Raw genomic sequence first — 9246 nt, 5'->3', positions numbered from 1 at the left:
GAAGCCCCAGGTGTCAGCAGGATGGGGGTTCTGAGAGGCCCCTTCAGTGTGGGGAATGAGAACAAGGCCTATAGAAGGACCAGGCTTTGCTGGGCCACATTTTGGGGTGGGGGGGGCAGTGCTGGTGCAGGTGATGATGGGATGTTGGAGATACACCTGAGTTCCGGCCCCTGCCCCCTGCACCTGAGGAGACAGCAGCAGATGGAGGTTGTACCATCAGCTGCCCCCGCCCCAGCTGGACCTGGGACACAGGGCTCCCCTTCCAGGCAGGGTGAGGCAGCCAGGCCTTGAATCCCCATCAGACCTGGCTGCCTTACCCTGCCACTGCCTGCATTCCTGTTTCCTCTACGGCCACTAGCCTCTGCCACAGACAGGCCTGGGGGCGGGGGGCTCTTCCTAAATTGCAGGGAGGGCCAAGGTGGCCTTGGAGGCACCTGTGGAGCCCAGCCCTCTCCAGAGGGCACCTGGGTGTCCCCACCTCTTTGCCTGAAGCTCCTGCCTCCCCCACACCTGGCCCAGTCCACCTGTGCTAACTCTGGTCACCCGTAACACCTCCCATGACTTTCCCACATCAGTCCAGCTGCTCCATGTTTGCCCAGGCTGGAGAAGGAAGGTGAATTCATGTGAACAGCCATTGACAGACCAGCACCCGCTTAGTTGACCTGGATGGTAAACTGAGACCCAGAGAACTGCCAAAGGGCACTGGGCAAACTAGGGGGGCAAATGCCTGAGCCTGGCCTCCTGCTTTCTCAGCTAAGTCACCTTGTCAATAATCTTGCTGGTCTTGGGTACAGCTGGAGGGGCAGACCTCTCTTACCCAGTATGGTGTGCTCTGGCTGATGGCAAAGTGGCCCTGTGTTGGAGAAGCTGAGCTTGGGGCTTCCTTCATCCTCCATGGCCTGCCTGGTACAGGCTAGCTAGCCAGGAGAGGACATCGGAAGTCAGGGGCGGACAAGCTCTCACTTGTCCCTGGACTGCAGCTGCTCTGTGCAGAGTGAGGAGAATGAGGAGAGATCCAGGTTAGGCCGGGTTTGTCTCCACCCCACACCATTTCCTAACACGGGTTTGAACAGCAGTACTTTCCAGGGGACAATAGGCACAGCCCCAAAAGGGCTGCATGGGTGCAGGTGAGGGGTGTGTGTTCTGAAGCGGAGCCCAATCCAGGAGCAGGTCATGAATGCTCAGTGAACCCGGGACTTTTGCAGATGTCCAGCTTCATGAGACCCTGGCCCTATGAACCACCAGGGTTGGCACAGCAAGGGGTCCTAAGGATGACTACTCAGGGAAGGGGGCACCCAGCCATGCAGAGGGAGCTGCCAAGGCCTCACCGAACAACAAACTTCTGCAAACTCAGGGTGTCCACCATGACCCCAGGCTGGGTGAGGTCAGGCCACTTGACATCTTTAAGGCCCCATTTAGGTGTGGTGGTGAGGCCTCAACTGCCCATTCATAGACCTTCTTAGTCCCTTCCTCCCTGGGGCCAGTAACACAGAGATGGAGAGAGACGGAGGAAGGAGACAGGAGAGGAGACCCACCTTCCCAGCTGACTGGAGAAGCCATGTTGCCCAGCTGCTGCCCGGGATGGGGAGCAGTTCTCTCGGGTGGTCTGGGAGAGAGGGTGAGCACCGCTTATCAGGAAACATTGCCTAATTGGGAAGGTTTATGGGGCCAGGCAGGGGGTCTCCCTGGGGGAGACAGCAAAAGCCACTCATGAGTCATTTGAAACTGAACTGGACAAAGAGCTCAAGGAGAAATGATCCCACCCAGCCTGCCAGTCGTGGGCAGAATGAGCTCATGGGCTGTGGAACGCGCGTGCGTGTGTGCATGTGTGTATGTGGGGGGGGGGGGGAAGAAAACACTGGTGCTCACACAGCTGGGACTGGGAAGCTGCGCCCAGCAGGGCCTTCACCACAGCCCTCTCCTTGCATGGCCAGGCTGCCCCCTGCAGGTCAGCGAGGGAAGGGCCCATTATCCAGTCCAGCATCCTCATTCAGCATCCTGGCCAGCATCTGGTCCAGCAGCCAGCCCAGCATCCTGGCCAGCACACACGCTGAGCAGCGCCCAGCACAGAACCTATCTTGGGGGAGATACCAAGTAGATGTGGAGCTTATTCTTCATGGTGGGACACCCTGTGTTTATACCACCTTGTCCTCTGTGAGATGCGTGTTGGAGATTTGGATGTATAATCATTTTTTTAAATGTTTCAAAATTTTAAAAACATTGTCTTGAGAGAGCTAGATTCCTATGCAGTTGTGAAAAATAAGAAAGAGGACCCTTGTACTCTTCGCCCAGCTTCCCCCAGTAGGAGCATCTTGCAAAACTCTGGGACAATATTCTAGGAAATTGACAAAGCCATTGACTTTGCTTCATGCACTGTGTGTGTGTGTGTGTGTGTGTGTGTGTGTGTGTGTGGTGTGTGTTCTGTGCACTTTTATCTTACATGGAGGTTCATGTGTCCACCACCACAGGATCTTTCATGCTGCTCCCCCCACCACATGGCACTCACTAATCTGTTCTCTACCTGTCATTTGTGTATTCAAGAGTGCTCTATATGTGGAATCATACAGTCTGTAACCTCCTGGGATTGGCTTTTGCACTGAGCATATTCCCCTGGAGATTCACCCAGGTTCCTGTTTATTGCTGTGTAGGAATGCACTGTATGGATGTCCCACAGTCTGTTTACTCACCCATTGAAAGACATCTGGACTGCGTCCAGTTAGGGCTGCTGCAAACAAAACTCTAAACATTTGTGTACAGGTTTTGTGTGAACATAGGTTTTGTTTCTCTAGGATTAATGCCCAGAAGGGCAATGGCTGGGTCATGTGGTGGTTGCATGTTTAGTTTTGTAAGAAACTGCCAAACTTTTCCAAAGGGGGCTGGCCGTTCATTCCCACCAGCTGTTTCTCACGTCCTTGCCAGTACTTGGGGTTCTCGCTGTTTTCATTAGCCATTTTGATAGGGTATAGTGTGGTATCTCACTGTGGTTTTAATTTGCATTTCCCTGATGTCTAGTGATGTTTAATATTAATTATTTTTATTTGCCATCTCCTCTTTGGTGAAATTGTTCATCTTTTGCTCATTTTCTACTTGAACTGTTTTTTTATATTGAGTTTTGAAAGTTCTTTATATATTGAGGGTATGATTCTTTTGTCAGATGCCAGAGAAAATATGCAAATATTTCCTCCCAGTCTGTAGCTTTTCTTGTCATCCCCTTCATATGGGCTTTTGCAGAGCAATACTTTTTAATTTTGATGAGGTTTATCACTATTTCCTTTTACAGTCATGCTTTTGGTGTTTTGTCCAAACTCTTCACCTAGCCCAAGATTCTGAATTTTTTGTCCTATTTTTAAATAAAAGTTTTGTAGTTTTACATTTTCGAGTTAAGTCCCTGATCCATTTTGAATTAATTTCCACATAAGGTGTGAGATTTAGGCCAAGGTTTCTTCCCCTATGGACGTCCAGTTGTTTCAGCTCCGTTTGTTTAAATGGCTCCTTCCTCCACTGAGTTGCTCTTGCACATCTGTTCCGTTGCACATATCTGTGTGGGTCTGTTTGTGGGTTCTCTGTTTTCTTCTGTTCATCACTCTGTGTGTGTGTCCTCTGGATACCACGCTGTCTTGAATTCTGTAGGTATAGAGTAGCCTTAACGTCGGGTAGGGAGATTCTTCCACTTTCTTCTTTTTCAAGACTGTTTAGCTATTCCAGGGCCTGTGACTTTCCACATAAACTTTAGAATAAACTTGTCTGTGCATACAAGAAGCCTTGCTGAGATTGTGATAGGAATCGTGTTAGACCTGTAGACCAATATGGGGAGAATTGAGTCTTCCAATCCATAAACACAGAATGCATCTCTTTATTTGACTTTTTGTATCAGCATTTGTAATCTCAGCATGCAGATTTTATACAAATTGTGTTCAGTTTGTAATGCTCTCATTTTCTTTAGAGTGATTATAACTAGTGTTCTGTGTTACACCCCAGTTCCCACCTGCTCACCGTGAGTGTGTAAAAATGTGGTTTATTTTTGTGTGTTCTAGTATCCTGCAACCTACAGAACTCACTTAGTTCTAGAAAGCTTGGGGTTTTTTGTTTTTGCTTTTGTTTTTTGGGTTTTTTTTAGATTCACTGGGATTTCCTACATATATAATCATGTCAGATGCCAATAGGAACCATTTTATGTCTTCCTTTCCTATCTGTATATCTTTTATTCCTTTTCCTGTCTTATTACACTGACTAGAATTTCCAGCACAATGTTGAATAGGAGTGAGTGAAGAGAGCAGACACCCATGCCTTGTTCTCACTCTTGGGGGAAAATATGAAATGAGCCGTAGGTTAGTAGAGGTATTTCCCTCTATTCTTATTTGCTGAGAGTTTTGTCATGAATGGTTGTTGGATTTTTTTCAAATGCTTTTTCTGTATCAATTAATACAATCCTATGGTTTTTCTTCTTTAGCTTGTTGATGTCATGGAATAAAATTGATTGACTTCAAATGTTGACCCAAAAAAAAAAAAAAAAATGTTGACCCAGACATACATACATACATACCTGGAATGAACCCCACTTGGTCATGGTATATAGTTCTTTTTATGCATTGTCAGATTCAATTTGCTAATACTTTACTGTGGATTTTTGCTTCTATGTTCATTAGGGTTATTAGTCTGTAGTTTTTTTCTTTTCACTATCTGCCTGGTTTGGGTGATAGGCAGAGCAATACTAGCTTCCTAAAATAAGTTGCCGTCTATCCCCATCTCCTCTATTTCCTAGAAGAAATTGTATAAAATTGCTGTTATTTCTTCTTTTAATGTTTGGTAGAGGTCTCTATGTATTTACGGAGATTTTCTCTTCAGGGAGCTTCTTATTTACATCAATTTTAAAAATGATTATTGGACTATTCAGGTTATTTCATCTTGGTTGAGTTTTGGTAGTCTAATTTGTGAAGAATTAGTCCATTTCTTCTAAATTGTTGAATTTATGAGCAACAAGTTACTCATAGCATTACCGTATTATTGTTATAATGTCCCAGGGTCTGTAGTGATGTTCCCCTATTTCATCCTGATATTGGTGACTTATGTCTTCTCTCTTTGGATTTTCTTCAGTCTTACTAAAGATTTATAAATATCATTGATTTTTTTGAAGAAGCAGGTTTTTGTTTCACTGATTTCTCTATTGTTTTCAGTTTCATTGATTTCTGCTCTTATTATTTACTTCCTTCTTGCTTTGGTTTTATTTTGCTCCTCTTTTTCTAGTTTTTTGAGGCAGGAACTTAGAATGTTGACTCGAAAACTATCCTCTTGTCTAATGTGAGCAGTCAGGGTTATAAATTTCCGTCTCAGCACTGCTTTAGCTGCATCCCACATATTTGATATGTCGTATTTTAATTGTAATTTACAAATGTGTGCACACCATACAACATCCATAAAACAAAAACATAGAGCTGAAAGGAGATGTAGACATACCCACAATTGTTGGGGATGTCAATACCCTTGGTTGTCAGGGGACAGAACTACTAGACAGAAAACCAACAAGGATATTGAGGAATTCAACAACCCAAAAGGTCTGACTGATACCCTCCCAACAGCAGCAGAATATGCCTTCTTTTCAAATGGCCATGGAACATAGACCAAACCTCAGGGCATGAAATAAACCTCAACAGGTGTAAAAGTAATGAAATCACCAGCATGTGTTCTCTGACCACAGTGGAATTAAACTAGAAATCAAGGCCAGGAAGGCACCTGGAAATTCTCCAAACACTTGGAAACTAAACAACACACTTCTCAATAACCCATGGGTCAAAGAGTCTCAAAGGAAACAAAACAAAAAAATATATTTTTCAAATTAGTATTTTTTAATCAAAGCAGAAATACTCTATCCTCTAATTTGACATTGACACCTGATTTGAGGAAGGATTTCATATGTATAACCTACTCCAAACCAGATTTCTGAGTGGCCTCTTCTTCCTTGGTTTATCCACAGCTGGTAAGGACAATGCCCCTCAGGATATGCCCCTGGTCATATGGCACTGACCAATGCTCGCCACAGGGCTGGCAGAGAAAGTGGTCAGTGCTCAGACTGAGAGGCTGTTCCCACCTGGAGTGCAGCTGGAAGGGGCGCTATTCTCACTTAGGGGCTGGGCTGATGCCCGCCCCTAAAACCTCCTCCTCATGGCTGGAGTCTGGTGGCTGCATGCTCCCTGGTGGGCCTCGGGGCACAGATCCTGAATCCAGGCTCTTTACTCTCCCCTTCGGCCTGTGGAGCTCTGATCTTGAGGTCACCATGTTCAGTCAGGTGCACCTGCTCCTGCTCCTGCGAGGAGACGTGGACATGCAGGCCATGCTGAACCTCCCCAGGTGGTCAGCATATTCCCCGGGACTGACACTGACCCAGGAGAAACCCCAATGTTAGCAGGCTCCTCTGAGGCTGGGGAAGGAGGGTAGCTGTAAGCACATCAGGGGTCCTGACACCAGCAGCCGAAGGACAGGGACGCTGAGCAACCTTCGCCTGCGGGAGCCGAAATACAAATCCCTGCCTCCCAGGGCAGACCGGCTTTTCCCATGACTAACTCCTGCAAACTCAGCAGCCTGGAGCCCAGATGGGTGGGCACCAGGCTGTGTGGCCCCTTGTGGTGGGTGAGGCCCCCCCCAACTCCTGCTGAATCCTCCAGCCGCCCATGGTGTGCTGACTGCAGTGCGGAGAGCAGCAGCACACTTCAAAGACCCCCCCGTCCACATCTGGTCCCTCTTGCCTGCATAGACTTCCAAACAGACAGCTTCTGGGAAACTGTGTACCCTGCCTCAAAACTGCATGAGGTCAGGTCTTTATCACAAACATGACACCTCTCCAGGCAGTCTGTGTCCCTGCTCAAACCTGACCAATTGTGCGAAGTTTCCTGAGGTGTGTTAGCTGGGTGGCAGGTCAAGTGCTGCTCTCATGTCAATGAGGGCCACTGCTACTGTCACAGCAGGGCTGGCAGGACAAAACAGCCATCCTCCTAAGCCAGCCCCGGAAGCTAGTCCCATTCCTGTCTGTGTCTCTCCCAAGTGCTGGGTCCAGCCCTGTGCCCAGTGTAAGGCAGGAAGAGGTGTAAATGTGCAGCAGGGACATGCTGATTGAAAACCAGTTCAAAAAGAATGAAAAAAGTATTTGAAAAGTCACACACCCCTGGCTTTGCCATAAACAATTTTCAGAGGGATTAAAGGGACTTTAAAATAATGAAAATAAAATACAGAAGTTTCTGTTGATTTCAGGGTGAGAAAGCCCTTCATTAGCATAGGAAGAAAACGCTAAGGGGGCAGGGTAAAATGTACTTTTTTTTTTTGTCTGCCATATGGCAATAGAACTCACTAACCCCATCAAAACTTTGACCCAGTCTCTAAGCATTTATGCTAGAAAAGTAACAGAAAAGCACAAGCATTGAGGATAAGGATAATGATCAAAGCATTATTTGTAATAGTACAAAATTACAAGCATTGTAAATGTTGCCCAGAGGAGATCTGTTTTCAAATAATGTTTCCAGGAAAATTTAGCTATCTAAAGAGACGAGAAGTTTTCCGGTTAAAGATGCGTGTTGAGCCCACATATTGATTTCTTTTTCCTCCCGAGACCTCACTAAAATGATAATAAATGAATAAAAAGATACAAGACCCATGGAACAAAATGACCTAGAGAAGCTCATGAGAGATCACAACAAATTTTTGAAAGAAAGAAAACAGATGGGCAGGAGGTCACTGATTTGGCTGAGCGGAGAAGCTGCAGCCGAAAGGAGGGTGGGTTCTCCAGGCACAGCCCTGGGATAAGCATGGCTGGTGGGAGCATGAGGTGGGAAGGCGGGGCGGGGGCAGGCTAACTGTCTGCAGTGGGGAGACTTCTGGTCCAGCCAAGATTAAATAACAGGGACCAGATTTACCGTCCCTCACAAACAACTGAGAAACTAGATAAAGTTTATGAAATGGTTTTCAGATGTTGGACAGCAGGCAGTGCAGGGCAGTGATCCCAGAGGGTGGAGAGCAAGGTGAGCCTGGGTTCCCTGAATGTAGTACAGGTGGAGTCCAGCAGACCTCCACCCCCACTTGAGGAGAGAGCCAGAGTCCAGGGAGGCTGCTATGGGCTAAATTGTGCTCCTCCCAATTCACATGTTGGAGCCCGGCTCCCAGGACCTCAGAGTGTGACTGTATTTGGAGACGGACTTTTACGGAGGTGATGAAGGTGAAATGAGGCTGTCAGGGTGTCCCTAGTCCAGGGAGGAAGGGAGTGGAGATGAGATTGGGGCCCATGCAGGATTGGGGGTACAGGGTAGGACAGATGGTCCAGTCCAGGCCTGACCACCCTGCTGTGTCTGGAGGCAAGCCCCAGCTCCCTGGGCCATCTGAAGTAGAAAGAGCATGACACATCCCTTAAAGAGATAACACAAAACATGAACAGGAAATCGGTTCCAAAAGAACCAAGTGAAACAAGAAGACTTGAGAGGTGGAGAGAAGGCAGGCTGCCAGGGCCTGGGAATCTGAGGAAAGATGCAGCCGTGAGAATCCTGTGTTCCTTCTGCCCAAAGATCCCAGCCTGGACACTGGACAACCCAGAAGCACAGAGATAACAAGGGTGCAGACCAAAGAAGCCACAAGAGAATCTGCCTCTCTCCAGCTAAAGGACCAAGAAAGGGCCCCTAACCAGACAAGACATTTTAGATAGTAATTAACCAACCCCTGTGAGACACAGTGGGAGAAACCAGCTTGCCACACCCTGCTGTCAAGGCAGGAGTCTCAAACTCCTTACCTAGATGTAACAGTGAGCCCTTTCCCACTCACGTGGGTGGTGTGAGAAAAGGTCCCCAATGGGAAGCTGAGAAGGATATCAGTGTCCAGAGGTTAAGAGCACCCACCTTTCCCTGCAGTGTGGGCAGAGGCCAAATCCCCCCACTGGCTGCAGTGAGGTAGCACTTCCCCCTCCACGGGCTGGTGTCAGAGGAGGCCTGCTAAAACAGACGCAATGTGATACCCTGCACTCATGCTTCCAAGAACAAGGAAACCCTCACCTGCATGACAGAGACAAATATTGACACCAAGACGAGATAGATGCTGAACTTACCCAACAAAGAATTTAAAGAAACCATCATTAAAATGCTTCAACAGAGAATAGTGAGGAAAAATGGTGGCGTGAGGTGAGCCTCTGTAAAGCTCCCCTGGAATTTAAAACGAATCGAACAACAAAAACTCCACAAAGGACTCCCTGCACAGCAGACAGGCAAGACGAAGAGG

Source organism: Rhinolophus sinicus, chromosome 5 (assembly GCF_057876585.1).
Source record: "Rhinolophus sinicus isolate RSI-liver-muscle chromosome 5, RSI-T2T, whole genome shotgun sequence".
NCBI lineage: Eukaryota > Metazoa > Chordata > Mammalia > Chiroptera > Rhinolophidae > Rhinolophus > Rhinolophus sinicus.
This window is presented reverse-complemented; position numbering follows the sequence as displayed.